This window comes from Ambystoma mexicanum, chromosome 10 (genome assembly GCF_040938575.1).
Source record: "Ambystoma mexicanum isolate Mex_15411 chromosome 10, UKY_AmexF1_1, whole genome shotgun sequence".
Lineage (NCBI taxonomy): Eukaryota > Metazoa > Chordata > Amphibia > Caudata > Ambystomatidae > Ambystoma > Ambystoma mexicanum.
The window spans coordinates 289,100,953-289,125,793 of NC_090932.1; the positions used below are offsets into that span (position 1 = coordinate 289,100,953).

The following is a 24,841-nucleotide window of genomic DNA, read 5'->3' on the forward strand; positions in this document are numbered from 1 at the left end:
CATGGTAATTGCTCTTCTGCTTTAAAAAAAAAAAAAAAGCTGTGCAATGATCTTAAGATGCCCCAAATAACCACCATAGTGGTCTCCTAGTGTGTACTGTGTCCCCAGCCAGGTATCGCTAGACCTTTGCTTCCTGGAAAATAGGGATTGGAGATGGGGGAGGAGTAGGAGGGGAGGTGTAGGAGGGGGAGGTAATAAAAGGAGTATAGACCGAATGGTCCGACGCTTGAACTGAGGGAAAGACTGATTGGAGAGATGAGAATAATGAAGTTGTAAATGCATAGTGGGTGGGTTGAGCAGAGGTCAGTAAGCACAGGCAAAGCATAACTTCATTCTTGGCATAAAACACGTGGTTACATGTATTGCATACATCAAACATTGCCTATGTCGTAAGATAAAAACATTCCAATTGTGAAAATCAATAGCAGTGCATCCCCATCCATGTCACATAAACGCCAATTCCCAACAGGTGGCATGCACTGTTCCACAGCTGTGCACACCAGGGAGGCACACCGACCCTCCCCGTAATCGCCCATGGGAGTGATATGTGGCAAACCAGAAGGACTTGGCCGTGACATAATAAGGATGTTTTATTTTCAATAAAGAAGACGCCTTTCGAGTGGATTGTGTCCTCCCATGATCTTCCTCTCCAGCTGCTTCGAACATTTTTATTATTTTAAGCAGAGGGTGCTTTCGATGCCGTTCACTCCATGTCACTCGAGGGCCTCTGTCTCATCACTGGTCCTATTTGCTTCAATTCAGTTTTTCCGCAATAGCTAACGCTTTGAGAATTACGGCACACTTTGGTTTCTCTAAAAATTGCAACATACTCGAACAATGGCTTTGTCATCGACTCCCCCCCCCCCCCCCCCCCCACACCTCCCCCCACATCCCCCTATCAACCCCGAAGAACGAGTTCAAACCATGTCGTGATTACAGCACCAAGATGTAGCTCACGGCTCCTAATCGTGTCTGTGGTGCCTTAGCGTGGAACATAGTACGACAGACTGGGTCCTGTCAGTCGATGACAGGTTAAGGCTTTGCAAGAGCATAAGGGGAAAATTAGCTGTGGGTAGTACCCTTTTAAAATCCTCTTCAACGACACCATTGAAAAAGCTCTTGCCCAAGTCGAGGGGTGCCTCGCCTTCAGGGAAGAGGTCCAAAAAGCGCTCATGATCCAGGAGTGATTCACACCATTCTTCGTCTTCATCCAAGAAGATTAAGAAAAGGCGCTATAGGTCACCTTCCTCCGATTCCTCTACTGTATTGTTATGTTAATAGAATTGATAAAGCGCACGTTCACCCAGGGGATCATGGCGCTCACCTAACGGATATAAGCCAGAGAAGAAACAATTTTCCTAAAAATCTTCTTCAAAGCAAGACGAAAGGAGAAATGGTTGGTGGTTGCCTGCAGGGCAGAAGCAAGTGCATTCCACGCCTTTGCAGCATCTATAGAGACGGCACAACCACCCATACGAGAGTCTTAAACGAGGTATTGGAATCGGAGCAGATTGGGAGTGCAGAGCTCTAAGGTGAATATACCGGGAGAATGTAGTTTGAAGATATTCAGCTCCAAAAGCTTTATGGACGATACACAAGGACTTAAACCAGTACTCTCTTCTCGACAGGAAGCCAATGGAGCTGACGAAAAAGGGGTGACATATGTGAACCAAAAGGAGGTTGCAATACTGCTCTAGCTGCTGCATTTTGAAGTAGCTGCAGGCGGCGAAGGAGGTAAGCAGGTTGGGCCAAATAAAGTGCGTTGCAGTAATCAATACTGCTAAGCACAAGGGCAGCTACCACAGGAGTGAAATATCGAGGAGATAAAAGGTGAAACTTTGCGGAGAATTTTAAGCTTGAAATGGCCCAAATGGAGACCCGGTCGCACATCGACAAAGCAGAGAATATTTTAATCCCCAAATCCCTCACAGTTGCTACAGGAGAGGGGAGGTTACCAAGAATAGCGGGCCAGAAATCGGGGGTCTAAAAGGGTAAGGGGTGCCAACAACCAGAACATCCGTCTTCTCAGCGTTCAGCTTCAGTTTCAGCTAGTTCTCAGCCATCCATCCACATCCTCCAGTCAAGCTGAGCAGTAGTATCTGGTCTGGTGAGATCCAGACTAAGCATGATCTACATGTCGTCGGCATAGGAATAGCACATGAGGTTGTGGAAGTGAATAAGGCTGAGAAGTGGCTTAATATAGATGTTGAACAATGTGGGGGGATAAAGCAGAACCTTGAGGGACTCCACCGGACGGGCGGGCACAGGCTTAGAACAGAAAGGGGGAAGATAGACTGACACTGAGTGATCAGCCAAAAAGGCAGAAAACCAGACTGTAACCCGATAGACCTGCAGAAGACAACCGGGTGATCAGGGTGGGGTGGTCTACCGTGTCAAACGCAGCTGAAAATCCAATAAAAGTAGCGCCCCCCCCATGTCACCCTGGTCTACCAAGCGAACAAGGTCATCAGCCACGGACACTAAGACCAACTCAGTCACCATACCAGGGCGGAAACCCAACTGGAAAGGATCAAAGAACTTGGATTCAAGAAAGGAACCAAGTAGAGGGGATATCAGGGACTCGGTATTCCCATAAGGAATGAGACGAGTAAAATAGGGTGAAAATTTGATTAAATCGGTCGTTTTTTAAAAACCTTTTCAACCCCGTCCACCCCACCCCACACCGAGGGATTACTAATGCATGTTTGAGGTCATTAGGAATTTTACCGGCGAAAAGGGAGTTATTGACTGCCAGCGTAATCCATGGTATAATGTTGGCTGCAATCTCTTTAAATAAAGAGAGCGATGGGATCAAGAGGCGATGCAGATTTAAGTTTGTTAATGGGAGCAAGGACATCATGATCAGTGAAAGTAGGAAAAGTAGACCAATTGGCATTAGACATTGAATGGGACGGAGGGTGGGTAGGTAATGGGGAGTGTTTACAGGCAGTCACAATTTTATGATTGTCAATTTTCATATCTGTGCAATGGTTATGTCCTGCACAGATCTATTGCGCCTTCCTCCCACTGAGACCATTTGGCCGGTAAGGGTTAGTACATCTGCTCGTAACTGTCAGCAAAACTCTGATGCCTCATTAGTCTGCCTCTTACTGAAGGGTCGTTTGTTGGTCGCACATGTTTAGGCTATAGCAGCCCTGTTCAGTTATCTCCAGCCTGATCTGCTTTGCATCATAGAAACCTGGATTTGGGACAGCTCAGGCCCTTCTATAATTCAAGCCATGTCCCCAATTATGAGATTGCTCATTGCAACCGTCTGTGTACCCATCCTGGGGGCGGGGGGTGGGTTGCCTTGATTTTTTAATCTACCCTTGAAGCTACTTGTTTAGCGACAAATCACATTATCAAGATGGAAAGCCTATTAGTTGATATTTGTCTCACCTAATTTTACGCTGGTTATCTTAGTGATTTATCATTGTCCTGGCTTTGATTGCATTTTCTGTACTGAATTCCCAGCATTCGTGAGTTGCAGCAGAGGTATCCTAACCTTGTGATTGTCGGTAGGGTCACTACCACTGTGCAGAGGGGCAATGAAGCTCTGGGCAATTCAAGAAGGCATCTCTATCGGCAGTTCACCTAGCCGGAGTGGAGTACACAGCTGTCAACTAGCTCAGGAGTTTATCTAAAGATGAGGAATACGTGGGAGGACACAATCCATTCGAAGAACAAGTTACTTACCCCTGGTAATGTTCTTGCAGCTGATGTTCCTCCCACGGATTCCTCATCGGCTCTCCCAGCCTACCCTGCAGTTGAATTTCCGTGCATTACACCATACACTCTTTCAAGGTCGGATACTGGCTTGGCCACGCTGATGGCAGTAATTCTCTAACAAGAAGGCGTCAAAACAGAACTGTAGCTAACTGGCACTGCGCACGCTAATATACACCAGTGATGGCGTCTTGAGAGACGGGCCCTCGAAGGACATTGAGTCGATGCACAGCACCCTCTGCTTATTTTTTTTTTTTTCTGAAGCAACTAAGGCTAAAGGGGAGATCTAAAGATGAGGAATATGTGGGAGGAACATTCAGTCGAAAGAACGTTACATTGGGTAAATAACTTTTTCGTTCCTTCTCCCTCCTCAGAGAGCCGGGCTTAGTTAACAGGTCCACCACAGCTTCTGCTTGTTCGCTTTACCGTTGCCTTGAACCAGGCTTCTTTGCTGGGACACCAGCCATACAGCATCTTACAAGCGATTCATTAGCTCCCCATGCGACTGCTCTGTAGGCAGATAACGTGTTCTGGAAGTCACTTACCAGAATGGGAGTCCGTGTGCCCAAGAGGGGAGTCTCTCCATGTGAGGTCCTACTTACCCAGACTCCTAAGGAGGGTCTTGCTGAGCGGATTACCTCCTTGGCATCAAATGGGGTGGCTCCCCTTTGGGGAAATGGGACAAATAGTCCAGATTCATCACGTATACTAGGAGGCCCAAATAACTGGTCCTACACCAAATTTTTCCTGATCCAACTCCCTAAGCAAATCCCTGCCACAGGGCCTTGGACCTACCAGTCCGGGCCACCTCCACACCCCCTATCCCATGCAACACTGATGAAAGCCAAAACGTTCTGGAGCAACATCTCATTTCCTTGTCTTGCCAGGTGCACTCCATCCTGGTGAAAAAATGTGCAAGCCCTTCAGAATTCCATGGGCTGCCACTCTGTCCCCGTTGGCATTCAGCCACTGGCATTTCAGTCTATTTAGCTTATGGGCAGCAAAGTTCAAGGAACAATGACACTTGCGCCTTGCCCCCACACTTTCAGAGAAATTATCTGGGGCCATGCAATAATCGCCCCTGGACAGAACCTGCCCATCCATGTGAATGCTGGCATGTCTCGGGTCCCTCCTTCCAATGGTGGCCAGATTTTTGCTCCTGATGTGCAAAATAACCAGGTCCGGGTGGGCATTTGTCTTTGGCTTTCTCCTTGGATACCACCGACCTTAGTTTATGAATAAGTAGCCTCCCCACCAGGTCAATCCCCCCAAATCGAAACACTCCAGTCAAAACCAAGGTCGTGCATCCTTTTCTCTTCTGTTAACTGCACGACCCTCTTGAAAAGGCCAATGATCCGCACCACAAGATGCAGTGACCTACTGTGTAAAGGAGCAAAAGACAATAGTGGAGGCAAAATTACTTTCATGGCCTCCTATTCTCGCCCGTACCACCCTTCTTTTTGTAAACTCCTGTCCCAGCTAAACACTGGTTAACATAACCAGTGCAGCTGGATGTATCCTTTTGAAGGCGTTTGTTTCCATCTCCCTAATTTCATAATCTGCCTTGCCCCAAAACCTGCACTTACTCTGTGGTGGCTGCCCGTTATCCTGAATTAATGAGTAGCAAAACCCAGGCTTCCAAGCCCTGCAACCTCTAGGGCTTGTTGAAACGCCCTCTAGAATTGGAAATGAGACAGGCTCGATCCTACTTTGTGAATCTGTAAGGGGTGAACCCCGTGCCCCGTACCAGCAAGAATTTGACTATGGCCTAGACTGAACACGGTAATCCCTCCCCCGAGGACCCCCTGACTCTCGGGTGTACTGCTGGATTCCCCTTCAGCGTCATGTCGCCATATGCGATAACCATAACCCAGAGCTTGTCGGCTTTGGACGCTGGGACCAATTCCCTGATGCAAGGGACCATAAAGAGCAAATAATTGTATCTATCCTGCCAATTCACTCCCAATGCCCTTACTATAAACAATTTGCTAGGTTCTAGTATTTTTACTGCTTCCTTGCAGCCTCCCCATCCTGCAAAATTCTTGCATATTGCGAAATCGGACTGTCCTCTACCGGCCCCCTCCCCTGTAAGCCATGCATGCACGGAGGCCCCCAGACTGTGCAATATTCAAGATAATGCAACAGGCCTCCCCTAAAAAAATGGACTCTTAACTGTTCATGACAAAATGCACAAAACCAAACCCGTAGGTAGTCTTCATTTTTGCTGCCTTCAGTGTGGGTAAGTGCTGGGTACCAAGCTTCCAAAGAGTCTGGGAAGGAGGGCATCTGTTTTTCCACCTATGGGTTCCACTTATGGAATTCCTGCGTCTTAAAGCAGATGATGCTTGGTCTCGTTTTATTTAGCACACCTAGGACATGTCTTGCACAAAAACATGTTTGACAAGCATAACGGGACCAGTTTGCTCAGTAACCAGAGAACCATGGGGCAAGAAGCCTATTGATTGTTGATGGCCAGTACTACCGACATACTGTCGCAAAAATAAATGTTATCCCAAAACTACCCTTGCCATATTGTCAATTCTACATTGATGGGTAATAATTCCAGGATCATATGCACAAAACCGGACAGGAACTACTCTGAAGGCCACCCAGCCACGCTCCACTAAGAACCCAGAATGGCCGCCGAACACAGGCTCCCAACCACATACGTGCACAGCCCAAACGCTTGTGTTCGTCTCAGGCTTGCTAGGCCATAGGCGGGACCTGCTGAATCCTGCAACAAATGCGAATTGTTTTTTCGGCTAAAAAGCCTGTGTTTTTAATTGATGAGCTTATGCTACCCCAAATAACCATGGTAGTGGTCTCAAAGTACCTATCCTTGTCTGAGATTTTAGTGTGTACTGTGCCCACATTTTCAGATCATCCTTCACCCCTTGTGACAGTCTTGTGCGATTCAAACCCCTCATTGCCCCAGCGATGGACTAGAAGGGCCTTCCCATAGGCATGATCTGTAAAGCAAAATACAATTACCCAACCAGTCTCTCACAGTCCGAGTCACCTTCTTGGAGCAAATGCATAGATCAGACTCCTGAAATTCCTGTACTTTCTTTGAAGGTAAATGACAAATAACCTGAAGGGAGTCGATCTCTATCCTGAGAAAAGTCGACCTTGTCAACGGGCCTTCCATATTGTCCCTGGCGAACGGCATCCCTAACCTCCAAGAGAACTCCTGTAAAGTGCGAAGGTAAAGCGCACACAGACGTGAGGGCGGCAGTACCATAAGCAAGAAATCATACAGGTAATGGAAATGTTTACCTACTTCCTCCCAATGCACCGCTCGACCTACCAGTTTGTGTATTCTTTTATGCCAACAAAGGAACGTGACCTTGAAACCTTGACAACGGTAAACCCATGCTCTACCCTCTGAGTCTAGATGCTCCAGGAGTCGGATAGCAGCAGAGGAGGATGAGGCGTTTTGGAGTATTTAAATGCATGGTGACCCTGGACTTTCCCAGAAAGCCTGCAAAGCATCCTCAGCCTGCCCTTGGCATCCCCCCAGGTGCTCCGGTCCTCTCTGGAATGGCGTAGCGCATCATATATGTGCAAATTGGTGAAAAAGCCCCCACTCCTCCCCGTGCCAAACCGCTCGCACCGCTAAACACTGGGATTGCTGCAGGATGCACGATGGGCTCAAAGCGTGCTTGGGTTATGCGAAGTATAGTGAAGACCTGATTGACTGGGTCACAGCTGGGATAAACTGCCTTTTAAAGCACTGCAAAAGTTGGTTGTTGAGGTCAGCCAATTCCAGTATGTGTGTTGCTTTTTGTATAAAACATTTTTTTAAAAAGATAAAAGGGTTAGAGGGTAAAGGTGGAAAACGGAAAAATAATGAAGCCTAAGTTCCAGGGTTAAACTCAGTGCTGTATAAACATTTTAAAGATATGGGTAATCTGGAGAGCATTTGGGAAAGAGTGATCTTCAAAAAGTAAGAAATAAACTGATCAGACAATACAAAACATGCAGTGAATCAAGTCTGCATGCAGCAATAACTTTTGAGTAAGACATTGTTAGCAGATCTGGTACTGCTTATATAAGCATGGGTAAATAAATTCCCCAGTCTCTGGACTTTAACTGTAGTCTGCTTCGGTAGAACTTTAAGGAATTTGGGTGTCGATTCAGGATGAGCTTATGACGAATCGTGCCAATGAAATGTTCATGTAAACATTGGGTTGAAGAGACCTTTTCTTGCCAGCACATGTTCAAGACCGAATATAAATTGAATGGAATAGGTGAGGTTGGAGCTTTTCCTGTAAACTGTCCTTACATTTAGTCATTCTTTTAGTAGGTCCTTGTTTGGCCCTCAGTGATTGGACATAATTACTGTTGTAAACAAAGTTGTCTGGTTTCATAGTAACTAACATCGTGTTCTGCTTGCTCGGGTGCAAATTACTATGAAAGTTGATGTTCATTTCTTCCACATTATTCTGGTTATTTGGGTTCTCCAGTCTACCTTCAGCAAGATGGTGTGAACATTGACTATGCTAACATCATAACTTGCTGCACTGTAAATCTAACTGTAAAATACATAAAGCTAGAAATCTCTATCCTCCAACTGCTAAAATAATTTCTAACCAGTCTCATTGGAGTAGCCTTTTCCAATCCACACAAAAATGTTTCCTTCATTTTATTTACACTCCCATGCCAATAGAATTCCAGTCCCTTAACTGTACGGAAGGCTGAGCTTGTGCTAGTGCATTGATGGATTGTAAACATGATTCTTCAAAGTAAATGGCATGATTTGAAAACTGACTATGATGGAAATCGAAGGAGGCATGAGGGAAAGCAAAAGCCTTATTATTATTATTACAATTATTCTACTGCACACATCAACATCATGGAGGTCTTGCGTTGCCTGAACCTTGTCCGAAGGGGTGGTGTATTCTGTCCCTCCTGGGGGTTGTCGGAACTCCGTCTGTGGAAAGTGTTGGAAAAAGGTTTGGAAGGGAATGGCAAGGAGGGAGTTGCGAACACTAGTTCAGCAAGCGGGGGCAGGAGGAGGCTGATATGGTGAGTGTGGGGGGTATTGATGCATGTTTCTTACTCCAATTGCATCCCCTGAAGCACCAATGAAAATGTCGGGAATACCTGGCTCAGTATAGGATAACGTCTAATGATGATGGCCAAAGCTAGATAATACTTGGCATGGTTCTGGATGTAGTTGGTGTGTGGTTGTGTGATGGACGTCTGAGGTGCTCAAGCATGCCATGTTGGGGGCGGGGGGGGGGTGCTTTCACCAGATAGGTTTGTAGGAAATGCTCCCCTGTAACCGTGGAGAACTGTGGTTTTGCCCAACCAGCTGACACAATTGTTGGCACCAAGAGATTGGTAGTGTATAAAAGAATGCTGAGGAAAACCTGGGGCATGTGGTGATGGAAAGGAAGAGGAGCAAGGATTAACGGGAGGCCACGATTCTTTATATTTTATCAATGTTAATTACTATAAACTAGGACCGTGACCTTGCTGGATACCCTTGCTAAATTGGGAATAAGGGAAGGTTGCATAATACCATTTGTTTCAAACAACCACCTGCAAATATGACATTACAAAAGGTGGGCATGGGAAGAAGAGCGACTGACATTCAGATAGAAAGGTGCAGCAAGAGAGGGAGGTTTGTGAAGGCCAAACGCAAAATTCATGGAGGAAGAAAAAAGCGGAGGAAAAAGTTAGGCCCTAGTAAAGAAAAGTACACAAACCTCGAACAGAAGATGAGTGTACAGTTGTATTAATTCTATTACATGTTTAGAAGATTATTTTATCGGAATAGCTTGTGGAAATAACAAAACCTAGGTATTTTATGGCCTTCATCAGGACCTCTCCCTGCCCCAGAGGCACTCACAGCCTGTCTTGGAGCCTGTCTCAGCTGCCAAAAGAGCCTTGTTCAACCTCCAACAGAGCTGCACGTTGTCTCCACCCACTAACAGAATCCTACAGAGCTTCAGATGGCCGAAGTCTTGTGGGGTACATTACCAGCCCAGCAGAACTCCCCCCATCTCCAAACCACATCTCAGCAGTCACCAGCAGAACGGCTGCGCTCTGAGCACTATGGCCTTGCATTAAAACTGCATTTTGCAGTCGCCAAAATGACTGCGCTGTCTTACCAGCCACACATGGGGCAAGATGAAACGCAGAACACCCCGAGAATTGCTGCCAGTATTTTCTTAATTTGCACCAGAGGAAAAGTCCAAGGCAGCATTGCTATGCTGCCAGCTCAAAACTTGTTCACTGAAAAAAAAAAGAAAATATTCTGCCTTTTTTTTTTTAAATGACTGCGCCTTGATGCTCTTTCCCAGCTTTTCAACAGTACACAACTTTGTTCCAGTGAGACCCAGCTATGTCCATCCATATTCAGGTGGTGCTCTAGCAAATGGGGGCATTTCTCATTGAAGGACAGGCTGGGTCAGGCAAGATCTGTGAAATAACAAAACTTCACTCCAAGCCTTATGCGAAACGCTTTACTTTTGCAATAAAATATCAGATAAACTCTTTACAAAAAGCTCTCTCCTCCCTCATGTCGGTTTCAAAGGACCTTTTATTTTAACTGATGCCTGTGCATTAGAAACATCACTGGGGCTTTGGAAAGGTTCCGAAAATGGATAAATTGCTGTGGGGCCAGCAGAACAGGTTTTTTCAGGCCCTAGCTTCAAAGGATCTTGCTTCCTGGGAACAGGATCTACCTCCCAAGTGGATAGCCCCTGGGGCATATGAATGGGCAAGGGTGGAGGATCTTGCACCCTCGTCAGACAAAGGAGCAGTGCTCCAGCCTGGGACAATGGATTTCCGGGACACATAGGTGTGGCACTCTGGTAGCACCTCCCCTCAAACTAAAGAGCTTCAAAGGCGTATCCATGACAACACTGGACTAAGGTTGGCTAGAGCCTGGAAAGGAATGCCCTTATTTGGAAGACAAAGCCAGCCCATCTGGGGAAAAGGACTGTTCTTATTTAATAAAGTTTAAGACTTTTATTTCTGCAACTGGTAAAGGCAGTAATGCAAAGGTTTTAACAGTTTAAATGTAATTTTGATGTCATTAAAATAAGACATTGTAGCTTTCCCTAGCATGTAGGGGACGCAAACGCCAGGAAGTGTAATTCATGGGAAAAGTATACATGGTACAACTTTGAAAATGAATGCAAACCTGCTCTATGATAATATGTACACATGTAAAATTGTAGAATTTTAGGTGAAGCGGTTCCCACTAGAAATTGCAAAAGATTAGAACAACTAAATAGCATTGTAGAAATTTGGGAGTTGGAATGACCGGTTGAGTGTAAAATATGGAATCTGCCTATGATTTTCAAAAGCACCAGAACTGTCAAAATGCACCTTTTTGTGTCATTACTGATTTTGGCAAATGTAACTGTGGGATTGCCATGGGCATTGTAAGCACACACCATAAAACTGATGTCATATCCCTGCAGTCCATCCGGCTGGCAGGAAGGCAGTGACTGCCACCCCTGACCAATCGAGTTGTTAGAGGCATGTCAGGCCAAAGGTCTGCCCCATAGTAAATCCCGTGATGTCATCTGCCTTATAAAAGGTGGAGGCTCAGAGAGACAAAGGGCTGACTCTCCTGACTTCCAGCTTCAGCATGTCCCGAGATAGACATTTCATACTCACCCTGCAAGATTCCAGAATACACTGCCAGGAAAGGGATAGCTGACCCAGACTCTCCTATCCAGGCAGAACCACCCTTGAGAATTAAACCCCACAAAAATCCCACTAGGAAAAGGTGGCTGAATCCTCATTGGGATTATCCAGCACTACCTGCTTGCCCTGCTTCCTGCTTTATCCAGCTGATGCGCCGCTGTGCTGTGACCAGACCCTTGCCTCGCTGTTCAGATACCCAGTTGGCCGTCCAGAATCCCATATTAAAGTGCTGGTCGTAGGTATCGCCCCATCCCATAGCAAAACATAGGATATCCCATTCTGATACTTCACCTTTTGTTCAAGCCTAGAAGTAATCCCATCAATACCCTGGTAAATTGTTAAATTATCAGAACCCTCTGTGTATTCTGTTCCTTGATTTCCCTGTGTTAGCGCCATTCTTTCCTATCCTTTTAGCCCATTGCATAAGTCCTTAGTCCTATTTGGAATAAATTAAATTCCCATCTAAAGAGACACATGGCGTGAAGGGGTTACACTTGCAAGTAACCTGTGTTGCGGGCAACGTTCCTCTTTTTTTCTAGCCATTAAAATATAGTTTCAGTGAAACTTATTTCCTTTCCAAACATTCTTTTTTTTTTTCTTTTCTCCGTCCACTGCGCTCATTTTTAAAACCAAATGTCCTTTCCGATTAAGAATCTCCCGCTGTCATTCATTTAGTTATCCTTTCACTTTTATTATTCCTGTGATGTGTACCTGTCCCTTAGCATAAAAACCGCATTCTGATTTTGTTTGAACCAGTTTTTCAAGCTGTTTTGACATTTAAACCTGTGAAAATAAGAAAATGCAATTTCTCCACGTGGACTTGGCTGCACTGTTTGTCCTTCCCAAGTTGATTTTCTGAACGGTATGCTCATTTTTAGGACATTGCTTTGTAGTTTGCTAGTGCTCTTACATCTCTGATACTGTTATACTCAATTTGCGCCTTTTTTCATTCACCGTGCTTGTAAAATAAACATTTAGTAATTTCGCACGCCGTTTTGTAGAGTTTTCGTGGAGCTAAATCCAGGTTTTCGCCTCCTATTCAGTGGGGGTAAGTCAGATATTAATACCGATTGCTGCATAGTGTACGTGACTCCTTGCTACATCTCCCCATCCACGCAGATTTTGATTAATCCGGGTTTGAGGGAGTGTTGGGGAATGATTAACTGTGATACCATTTAAAATCCACTCAAAAGTTAATTTAGCTTTCTTTCAATTGCATAGTGTTTATCGTACATGAAAAGTTCTAACTAAGTGCATTCCGTCAATTTACCATGTATCACCCCACTGGTGATTGCTGCCCCATATTAAATGTGTGATTTCATTTGAGTTTTAAAATAAATATTGTATTACCACCTAGGTTCATGGTCCATTGTGGCCTGGGGTCTTTGTAAAAGGGGGTGTGAGACTGGTTGGGTGCCATTTCAATCTGAATTCTTAGTAAATAAGTGTTTTTTAATTGTGCGCTGCATCCTAGGCCAGTAGCAAGAGTCCTGGTCTGGTGTGTGATGCCCCTTTAGAATCCTTAACAGCCTTGTCACTTCCCCTCCCAGGCATCCCAAAAGACCCCTTGCCCCCACAAATAACTAACACTGTTCTGTAAAAGCACATCGCACCCCATAGCTCTCCTCTTGGTTTAAAAATACTCAACGTACTAGAGTACCTTTTTGATACCCCTCCCCACTAACCTAACCCATCCCCCTGCCTTCAAATCTGCCAGTATACTTTGGGGGGAAGAGGGGGGTGCAAGAATCACAGTAACATAAAAATGTATATCATGCACTGCACATCGGTGCATTGAAGTTGTATAATCGGTGGGGGTGTGGCTTTGTTCTCTTAGCCAATGGGGCTGCTTGCATCCCCACCCTCTTTCCCACAGGTTTCACTCCCTCCCGCCCCACTTACCTTCTCCTTTCTTGTCCTGCGCTGCGCCCGAAGCAGTATTGTTCCTTTTGCATCCAATGTGTGACACTGCCATGGAAAGGGAGAAGGGACTACGTAGTCCATTCTCCTGATCCATGGCAGCATTCAATTTATTTTTGATTTATTTTATTTTTCAAGTCGAGAAACGACTGTCCTATCAACTTTAAAAAAAAAAAAAAATTTGTAGCGGTGCATCGTGACGGATACGAATAGCAATATTACCCAGGCAGGGGGGTGGTTATTAACGGTCCTGGTAATGCGCAGCCCCTTCCCCCGCCCCTGCTAGGGTAATATTGCTTAAGTATAATACGTGGATTTAAAAAAAAAAGAAATCGACACCTTGTTTAATTTAGCCTGAATACAAAATACAACAGACTAAATCGTACATGCTTTGGGCCAGCTGGGCCACATGGTGCACCCGCATAGGACTGGGGAAAGGGTTGCAGGGGTTGGGGGGAGTGACGGGGGCTCATGCTCTGGGAGCCATGCAAAAACTGGTTAATAACTGTCCTCTTTTCTACGCTGACTCACTGTGTGCTCTTTAACTGCGCCATGCTAATCAAGCTCACTACAGGCGCTGTTGTGCCACTAACGCGCTCCTGAAAGAATTTAAGGCAGGCTTTCTGAAAAACAACCACGGTCGACGAACAGGGACCGGGCAGAAAGTTGTTCAAGCTGCACACTGGTGACAAAAAGAAATGCAGTTGGTCTTTTAACCAAATCGCATTTGAAGAGAAAGTAAGACTAGGTCTCCTCCTGGCATAGGCAGGAATTAAACATTCTAAAGAAGTTATAGAAACTTTAATTAGGATTCCACCACCTCAATGGTTCACATCCCTATGCACGTCTGTCTCTGCCCTGTGGAATGAGGACTACTCAAGGTCATGGCTTCCCCCAGAAGAGGTATTTTGGCTGGGTTTCAGGCTACGGAACCAGGCCAGGTGATCTCAAATCCCAGCAACGCCATTTGAATATACATTCAGCCCTATTCATAGTCTTTTATTATTATTATTTTTTTTTGTTGGGGGGGATCCATTAGCGCATCCCTTTCACCTGCTCCAAAAAATGGTTTTCCCAATTCACAAGTCCTCTAAATGTGTGCTTCGCATATTATCCCCTTCAGTTCCCCTTCCCCCTTCCTTTTCACAGTTGGGCAAGTAGAGATTCAAAGGGGCATGTCTCTGCTCGTTCCACCTGTGAATTTTAGCAATTAATCTCCATCACCAAGAGCACCCCTCCACGTGACCTTTTTCAGCCAGTTCCTGGCATGCCAGTTTCACTGCCTGCCCCTTTCAGCCACTTCCCTCCTGCTTTCTGATGCACTTTCCTAGCATTGACATGGTTCGAAATTGCCAGGAGCTGGGGGCTATTTATCTCTTGCATGTAACCCTGGAGGGGGTGAGATTGACATCAACAGCTACCAGAGGCTACTTTTGACTGCCTAGGCCGACTGGTGTCATACATCACATGAACTCTGGGTGTTTGTCAATGAGCACTAGGACACAGCCAGAAGATGTTTAAACCACAATGGTTCTGTGGAAATGGGCATAGGTGTGTGGTGCACCTCCTGTGTCAGTTAGTTGTCCTAATTCCTCATCCCCAAAAGTAGCTCCTGCTTAGTGGGTGATGCCAGATACCCAGGAGCTACTTTTAGCTCGTGCTCAGCAAATCCTCATTTCGATCCCTGCATGGTCCTCTCTCCATCAATCACTCTTTGCACTATCCGAGCATGCTACTGCTCATTGGCATCATGTCCCAACCTACTGCAAAACAGCATCTTCCCAGCATGCCTTGCACCAACCTACCCATCGGCATCCCATCATTCCAATTTTAATAGCCACTGCAATACAGCACATTCCTAGCATCCAGCTCACTTCCTCTACTGCTTTCAACATGCCTCACCGTCTATCCCATACCCCATGGAGCCTTCCAGTACCCTGTTCTCCACACCTTCCCAGTAGTCTGTTTGGTAGGATGGCAGCACCAACACATATGGACACATTTTAATAAGTAATATCAGTCATCTGCCTATCAACACAAAAAATTCCACTTGTAGGCCTGTGTTAGGGGAAAGTTGGACAAAAAGATTGGACTGATTTATGAACAAAGACACCCCTTTTCCTTGAAGTTGCGGTCCACAGGACAAAAAGGATTACCCAATTAAATTATTGGCTATAGTTTTTCAGTGCACACTGCGAAGGTGGCTTTTGTTAATTTCAATTTTTAACAATCAACTTGTAGTGTTCCACCAAGTGGGGAATTGATTGAATTATTATTTTAGTCTGCTATGGATCTACAGTTTTTGCCTCCCCCACCCACTATAAAGGGAAATGATTTAGGGCAAGCAGATTCCCCCACCTTTTGGTTTTGCATGGCTCAGTTCTAGGCTCTGTTTAAAGTTCAGGAATGGCAGCGGTGTTTCAGCACACTCTGGAAAGATGGTGCAGGGGTTTGGTCACTCCACTCTCAAGGATGGCCTCCCGCTCTCCGCCATAGGACCCATTCAACTCTTAGTCCTTCCTAGAAATACAGCTCCATCCAAATGCACTCTAACAATTTCCTCTGGTGGTCCCTTGCAGCTGTCCGATGGTAAATTTCAGCAGCTGTGTTTTCCTCCTAGTGCAGTCCCCCCCCCCCCTTATGCAGCAGCAATGACACCATCAATTGTACAATCTTGGAAGTACCCTGCAAGAGTTCTCGCAACAAGGATTGGATAGTTACCCTTCTCTCTCCTCCTCCTCCCAAATCCAGCCCATTCGAACAGATTAAAAGAGTCTGGAGCAGACATATGGCAGCCCCATTTGCAATCCCTGTTTGTTCTCCTGTCAAACTTTTGGCAAAACTAGTTATGTGGCAAAACTTCTTACTAGCAGCTGACATAATGTATATTTGCCTTTTCAGTTAATCAAGGGGCATTAAATAAAAACGACAGCCAGGTCTGCACTATGTTGCACAGCTGTTTAGCAGTTATCTGCCATTTTTACAAAAAGGATAATAGTTAAGAACATGTCATTTATTGCTCATATTCCTGATTTTATCCCCAGCCGTTCACCAACGCTCACATTTTCATGTCTGGCAGGAACCTGTTTTAGATGGTCATTTCAGTTCACGGAGTCTCAGGTGGATAATTTTATATCGCTACAATCGCTTGGAAATTACATGAAAATGACACACAAAAGCAATCCGATTTAGGGTTTTTGGCTTTAATAGTAAATCTGTGTGTTTACAGATCTGTTTAATCCAGCTGTCTCTCTGGACCAGCCTTAAACCCCCGCCCCCTCTTGACACCTGTATACATTCTGGTCATGCATCAGCCTAGGGAAATGGTCCTGCTGAGACAGCCAGTCTAAAGGACACTTGGTTTTCCACACCTGCCAGAGCAAGCCACATTTTATTGCAGTTGTAAACACCAGGATACCAGCCTTCTAGTGTTGAAGTTCTTTGTGACATATGTCCCACAACCAGCAAAAGGGTTTGCCTCCTGCCTACAGAAACATTTGCATGGAAAAAAGTGGCTTTCCAAATGTGTTCTGATATTTTGTATGCTATGTACATAACCTCTTGTCAACACGCACCATGTCTCTTTCCCTGAAATGTTTCCGTAACAGTGGTATATTTTTCTCATTTAAACTGTGAACACATGCAAAGCCATGTGAAAGGGGCCTTTGATTCTTTCTTCTTTGGTGGATTAAAATGATTTTCCTTTGGTAAAGACAGAAAAGCATTTTAATCTTGGTAGAGACAGGTAAGCTTTTTCCACATGGCCCTTCAATTTTAACTTGGAAAAACACACATGCAAAGCAGTTTTTGTGTCTGTTTAAAATCCTGTTTTTCACGTGAAAAGTACCTTTCATTTTCTTGCTGATTTTCAGGTGAAGGGGACCTTCAGTTTGGGGCCTTTGAATGCACCCCACAATTCCCATCTCTAAACTAAGGGATGGACCGGTAGGAAAAGAGACCACAACTCTGCCTCCTGAAGCTATGGCTCCTCTGCTACAGCAAAAGAGAATAGGGGGAGCTCTGTTCCTCCTTCCTGCTGACAGATTGTATCCATAATCCAGGTCTCGGGAGCATAGCTCAGGGGCAACATGCCCGCCTTGGAAGCAAGATGACACTGAGCAACGCCGATTCGGTTCCCGGGTCTGCGCTTAGAAACCTCAGGGTATTAAGCATGTAATATATAACCTATCCAATCATAAGCAGTGATTATTATATATGGAGGCTTGACCCTCATTCATCTTCTCGGGTTGAATGTGTAGTGGGTTGGATTTCTTCAAGTTATATGTGGACTTGTCACAGTAAGGCTGATTTTACAGGGTCTTTGACGTGATGGTCCGCAGGTAGGATTTGCCGTGGTGGCAGGGAGTATCTTGATCCAAGGGTTGGCGTGCTGATCCAGTCCTTGACAGAAGTACTTGCTCCGCTTCGCTAGATGTTCATCCAACATCTCGATGGCCAGTTCTCTGTGAAGGTCAGCTGTCCTTGTGAAGGTCAGCTGTCCTTGTGAAGGTCAGCTGTCCTTGTGAAGGTCAGCTGTCCTTGTGAAGAGTGGAACTTAAGCCGCTATCTGCAGGGCTTTGTTCTGGACTTTCTGAAGACTCTCCCTGTGTCGCTCCTTGCAGGGCATTTGTCAGGGTAGGTCTGATGATCGCCTTGTAGACTTCGATATTTGTCCAGAGGGGCATGGACTTTGTCTTCAGGAGTGGGTACAGCACTGCAAGCTTTCCTGATGCCTTCTGAGTCTTCTCTGACTTTTCCAGTTTAATTTGCTGTCCTACCACCCCCTCTTATAACTACGGGAGTTCCATGCCTGGGGCTCTTGCTGCAATGGCGGACTTCCAGCAATTGTTCATTGTCCTGCACGGCATGATATCACCCCGCCCAGTGGTGGAGCCCCTGCTTTCTGTCACAATACTCCCCTCCCCCTTCAAATAGTGAAATGTCTGCGAAATATTAGCCCTTTATACTCCTTTGAGCGTTTGAGCATTCTGAGCAAAGGATGACTTTTCGTGCTGCTTGTAAATCAATTGTGTATTGTTGCACACCAGGAGTCTCCTGGACTCTGTGTTCAAACTCATATTATGGGATTTGGGTCTCCATGGAACGACCCTCTGACAGGTAAGACCATGGTTGCCGTAGCAGAGCTTCCTCCTGTTCCAGGCCAATACCTCCCCTTCCTCGTATTACATGTATTCGTATTCCCAGCATGCTCCTCTCACCGCCTGACTCTCAAATTCAGTTTATCCGCCCCCCCACACCCGAGTTTAAAGACCTATCGCTGGCCTTGCTATCAACATGAACCTAATCCGTTCCCGCTGAACGTTGCCAGGAGAGGCGGGGAGAGGGGAGCAGGAACATGTTCCCCAGGGCTCTCATTGTGTGCTTTCTGAAGCCTTCTGATCTGCTTGCCACTTCTCTGCTGTTGTGCCAGCCTTGGCTCCGTGCCACAGCCACTCCTTACCATCTTCGCCCTTCCAGCTTCCCTTTTATTCACTTTCCATATAATTGGACAAAAGCAGCCCAGCCACCATTTCGCATGGACGTGATATGAAGAGCTAACCATCACTGAAGCGTGTCAAACACTCGCGCTGCTGTCGCAATCCAAGAAGGGAAGAATGGTTGACGTCGCTGTCCGAATACAAAGGTATCGCGATGCACTATGAATGCGGTTCACCTATCTGGAAATGACGACAACGGGCTTTGCATCTTATAAATTAGCAGTACAGTTACGATTTGAGAATTGTACTTTCTCGCAAATGTTGCTTCGAACGGTCATGCTCCATCACAGCACACCCCAAACGGTGTAATGTGGCATTACATCCTGGAAGTATAGGGGTGTAACAGTTGTTAGACACCCGTTTATGGTCTTCGAGCTGTAATATATTCTGATATGGCAACATCACAAACTGTTGAAACCGTTGCAGAAGGTGCTTGAAACGTTTGGCTAAGGAATCGCTGGGCCTTCATGCAGAATATTGGGAGCGCAAAAGCAGGCCTCGTTACAATGTGTAAGGTCCTTTACTGACCCATCGTTTACAACGTCCACCAACATTCCAGTGTTAGAATGGAGTTATCCACTATGGGGTGTGAGAATTGCTACCAGAAGATACCCGCTATTAACTACCCCCCTCCCCCTTTAAATGGCCAGAGCAAAGCAATGGTCATTAAGGGCTGTGATCCATGCCCCAGTGGACACTAAGACCTTCTATGCTTGATGACCCGAAAGGGGGGAAAACTTTAGTGGACGGTGCACCAGCCATATTGAAAGCTTGTTGGCAGTGGCACAGGAAGAGGGGCATGGCCTAGCGCAGTTCCTGTGGGATCTGTGAAAGCAGCAGGTAAAGAGACCAATGACCGTGAGAAGGGTAGGCGGCGGGTAGGCAATGAACAGCATTGATCCGAAAGGAGACTTGGTTGCGCCCAGTCACTAAGGAGGAGAAATTCCGGGCACCTGTCAGCTAATTGGATCCCTGCTTCCTGATTGGGCACAGCATCGTAGCATTCTAGAAAGGGTGCTAATAGAATTTATTTGGAAAATAAATTCCCATTTTGTTATAAATATGTAGGTGGTCAACGATATTGCGTAATGTTGTTCTAAGAAAAATGAAGGATTTTTTGGTAAACTGATTGCTTGCTTGCTAGCATCTCAGATTGGCAGTTGCGAACTGTGAACATTGTCTGCCCTAGATTTAACTGTTTGCCAGCTGTATGAATTTTCTGCTCTAGAATAATTGTTGCAAACCGCATTGTCGCCTTACTGTATCTGCACAATGGTGGTCCTAGATGAATTGGTGGCAACCTTGCCCCCCTTGTTGCCAACATGCTATGAAAGTGATTTGAGACCTCCACATTCGCGTGAGGCACTTAGTATTAGAGAAGTTACTCTAATAAAGTTTTCCGAGTTTTTGATAGTTGTGTAATAACAGTTTATTAGTTTTGTCCACAAGTGTTCAACTTCAGCGGTCATTTTCAGGGCAAGATGAGTTGTGGTGAGACCCGTCATGCATGGAGGGGTTGCTCCTGAATTGTTTCTGGTGGGTAATCCACAGTCCAGAGTGAGTGTGGAACGCTTATTACCCCTGTATCAAAATCTCGGAAAACATATTAGAGTAATTCATGCCTTGCTCGTATGTGGATGGTCTCAAATCACTTTCACAACTACAGCCAAGGACAGTGGGGCTTTGTCCTTATTAGACCTATACCACATGCAGCAATCACACATACATGTGTGGCAGTCCGGCATTTCTAGTACTCCCACAACAGTGTACTCATTTGCTCCCTCTGGTGATACCTAGTGTCCCACAGTGTTTGGCCCCCTGAGATGCCACTGTTATTTTGTCCCCCATCGTGGGCATTCTCCATGGTGTCCAATTGCAATATGTGCCAGACTTTGATCTTGCTCCTGGCAAACTGGAGGCATGCTCTAAATTGCCTATTAACTTCCCAACACAAACCCTCTCATGTTTCGTACTCTAACACACTATATGTAGAACGACTATGCCACTTGCACACAGCTTTTTTTAAAACGCCTTCCCTACAGACCTCACATCTCCAACAACTTGAAATTCCGTTCTGCTGGCCGTGGAAGAGAAATCTGAAAGGCTTCACTGAAATCTGCCATTCCACCACCCCTGCATATCGAAACGAGCCTCACAAAGTTTCTCGTGCCATGCTATGACCAGAAAAAAGTGCCACAAAGTTCCTTGTGCCGATGCGCAAACCTACCACGGTTTGAAAACCATGTGATGGTTCTCATGCGACTGCATGAAACTTGTACGCATTGAAAAAAAAGTTTCTCGTGTCGCTGCGTGGACCATTTGCAAAAATCGAAAAAAACACCCGAAGTTCCTCATGTGGGCTGCGTGATGACGAGTCGGGCACGAACCTGGCATGGTTAGAATTTTTTTTTACGTTTCTCGTGACGCTGTGCAACACTAGTACGGATTGGGAAAAACCTGTGCGAAGTTTCCTTTCGCGTGATATTGAACTAACATGGAAACGAAACGCACTGCATGAAACCGGGAGGAATTTCAGTGACGACGGAAAAGTAATGGTGATTTCACAGATCGGGCAGAAGTGGAATCCAATGTGGATTCCGCACTATTCGCTTTGCCTGCAAAAATATCACTCCCTCCTTACATGCCAATGCATCCTAGCACCTGGGGTGCACAAATCTTTGATCTAGACCTACATGCCTCTGTGCCCTTGAAACAGACCCGCATCCATAGTTCAGGGTACTCCAGTCTGCACACACCAACACGAGAGCAAAGCTATCTTGCATACTCCTACGTCCCGTTCCCTTTCCTCCATACTTATGGGACATCTCTCCATCCTTTGGGACGGGACCAGAGCCCTTTGTAAAAAGCATCCAAAATTTTTTCCAAAAATGTCCTTCCTCTCTTTCTTGCGCGGGGTCCGGCACGCGGCGGTACCCCCGCCAACCTTGGCTCCGCCCCACGCATCGCCCATCAGTCCTTTTCTCCGCTCATTCAGGACTGGACACACTTGCATCCTCGGAAGAGTTTCTTCCCTTTTTTCCTCTCTGGCTCTCGCTAGCGATCGTGTGCTGGTCTTTCTATGTCGTTCAAACTAGATTTTCCAGATTGTTTATCGTGTCACCGTCGTTTCGTGAGGGCGGATCCCCATCCTTTGTTTAGAGTGCTTTGGTCCAGATCACTGTTGATTCCTGTTTTTACTGCGACTCCCTTTCGGTCCGGGCACTTCAATGTCTGTTGGAGCGGTGGGAGGTGTTCCGACGAACTCCTCCTTTGCATTTTCAGGCATTCATCGACGAGGAGAAGAAACGCCCAGTAAGTTCTTTACTTTTCAGAGCACCCTGGCCGAGGGATACCTTTCCGGGTTCCTCTCGGGCCGAGAGGGGCGTTGATGGCTCTGCCACCGGGGTTCACCCTGAGGTGCCCGTTGGGCCTAATAATTGTACCAGAGTTTTCTCCGAGGGTCTCCGTAAGGGGCCTGTCGATACCGGAGTGCGCTCCGAGGCCCCACCTGTGGGGGCTGTTTGCAGACCCAGTTCTACTGAGTCGTGGGGTACCGGAGCTCGCTCTGAGGCCGTTCTGTCGGCTTCCCTCAAAAATGGGACCGGGGTGCGCCCCGAGGCCTTGGGCGGGCTTGCTGTTACCGAACGGATGTTCGAGGCCCGTGCAGATAAGGCTGTTACCGGACCTGGGTCCGAGGTCCCTCGTTCAGAGGCTAAAGCTACCAGCAGTTCTGAGAGGCCTGACGAGGCCTTGTCGGTGAAAGCGGTTTCTCACCGTTCCCGCTCTTGCGGTAACACCAGACCTGTTGAGGGGGCAAAGAAGCAAAGTTCTTTTTACCGGCAGTGCCGAGGTCCTTCCTTCGAAGGCTAATTTGGCAGTTGGTATGTCACAAAATCATTCCAGGCCTCACAGTACCGGCTCTGCCGAGGTCCCTTATGTTAAGGCTAAAGTTAAGTCCCCTGATCCATCAATGGGGACCCCTGCATCACTTCCTCACGTGCCGCAGTTCCCCTCAGATGATGACAAAATGACGCCTGTTCCCGCCACGACCGCGGCAGCCATTTTGGGTGCTACCCCTACAACTACGCCATCGGCCTCAGGTGTAGGGCTTGGCCCCTTGGGTGAACATAGTCCCTTGTGCCCATCCTTATCGGCCACTTTATGACTGGAACGCTCGGGTGCCTCTTCTGCACAATGTTTCGCTGCCTGCAGGATCGACACAGTTGATTTACGTGTATACGTCAGTGGAGGGGCCTGTGTGGCACCCGTCCCTGGATTTGTCCACCTCATGAGGCCTCCTCAGGTTCCGAAGCAGTCCCCGGAGGAAGCTTTTTTCGGTAAATTTCAAACACTTATGCGTACTGACCCCATGAGGGAGTATTTCAAAGGGCTATTTAGGGAGATCTGCCCTCCCGTGCTTTCGGCTCCACCTGTTCCTCCGGTGGTTCTGCTGGCACCTCCCTTGCCTATTGTGCCTCCCCCGGCTCTTCTGCCTTTGCCCCATTGTCCCCGGAGGACAAGGCAGCACCCGACACGGTTCAGCAGGACCCTGATCTGTCGGATGACGCACAAGGCGATCAGGACAGCGAGGACCTCCCCCGCTCTATCGGAGCTTTTCATGACCGGGTACTGGACATGATGAACTTCTTAGATGTTCCAGTGCCCGAGGCACCCGCTCCGCAGGAGGGCGTGCTTTCTGGGGTGTTCACCCTGTCTCCTTTGGAGCGTACCCGCCTGTTCTTGCAGAAGGACATTCTGGCCGAGGTCTGCAGAGTCAGGGAAAAGCCACACTGGACTTTTTGTCAATAAGCGAATTGACGCTAGATACAGGCTGCATTCTTTGGAAGAGGTGGCCCTGTCCTCTTGTCCGCCCCCCTCCTCCACAGTGGTGGCTTCGGCCACTTTGCAGTCCAGTCCTGCAGCATCCTCTTCCACGACGGCTACTCGGGTTCTGGGAAAGGAGGACAAGCTCCTCGACTCCCTCGGGAGGAAAATCTTCGTCTACTCAGCCTTGCAGCTCAGGCAGGCCAAGTCTGAATTGATATTAGCGGGAGCTAACATGCGAATGTGGAAAGGTCTGTCGGAGTTTGAGGAGTTTATCCCAGTGGAGAAGCTGGAAGACTTTAGAGGAGGCCTTTCCAACGCCAGGGTCTTGGCCCAGGGTCTCCTGGAGGCTGCGGCTCATCACGTAGACACCTCTGCTCGGGGCCTTATGCTGGGGTTTGATACCTCACGGCAGGCGTGGCTGCATGCAACTAAATTTTCGGAAGAAGTGCAGGACAATGTGCTGGACCTTCCGTTTGATGGGAAGGAGCTCTTTCATGCTACAACAGATGTAGAGCTCACCAAGATGAAGGATAGCACTCAGACAGCTAAGTCCTTTTCTGTCCTGGTTAAGGCTCCTTTCAAAACCCAGAGACCGTTGTCGCAAAGTCGACCTTCCTCTGGCTTTAGGGGCTTCATCGACCGCAAGTCTCGCAGAGTGGATACCCCTGCGGGGAATAACCGCCATAGGCAACAACGGATGCGGTTTTTCTCCCGTTCCTCAGCCTCCTCCTCAGATTCAGGTGGCACCACCACCGATAAACCTGCTAAATGAGTTTTCCGCACTCGCACGAGACCCCGGTGGGAGGACGCATTGCGTCTCATTGGGAGGCGTGGCAGGCCATCACAGACATATGGGTCTTGTCAGTCGCTTGAGTGGGCTTCTGCTTACCTCTACCCCCTACCTCAACCCTCCTTTTCAGCTGTCAGGCTCGCCCTCCCTCAAAGCCGAGGTTCAGAAACTTCTGGACCTCAGAGCTGTGGAATCCGTTCCCCTTGGGGAGCGAGGGGAGGGCTTTTACTCCCAGCTGTTTACGGTGCCCAAACCCAACCAGGCTGGCCTGCGCACCATCCTAGACCTTTCCCAGTCCAATCTTTTCCTACCCCAAAAGAAATTCAAGATAATCACGCCCGGCCAGATACGGTCCTCCTTGCAGATGGGCGATTGGCTCAGCGTCGTGGATCTTCAGAATGCGTACATGCAT

General features: G+C 47.0%; 1 protein-coding gene across 3 annotated transcripts in view; it reads left to right on the top strand.

Moving 5' to 3' along the window:
* Positions 1-24,841, top strand: part of LOC138491357 (heparan-sulfate 6-O-sulfotransferase 1) — a 312,459-nt gene that overhangs the window by 171,677 nt on the left and 115,941 nt on the right. The window lies entirely within an intron of this gene.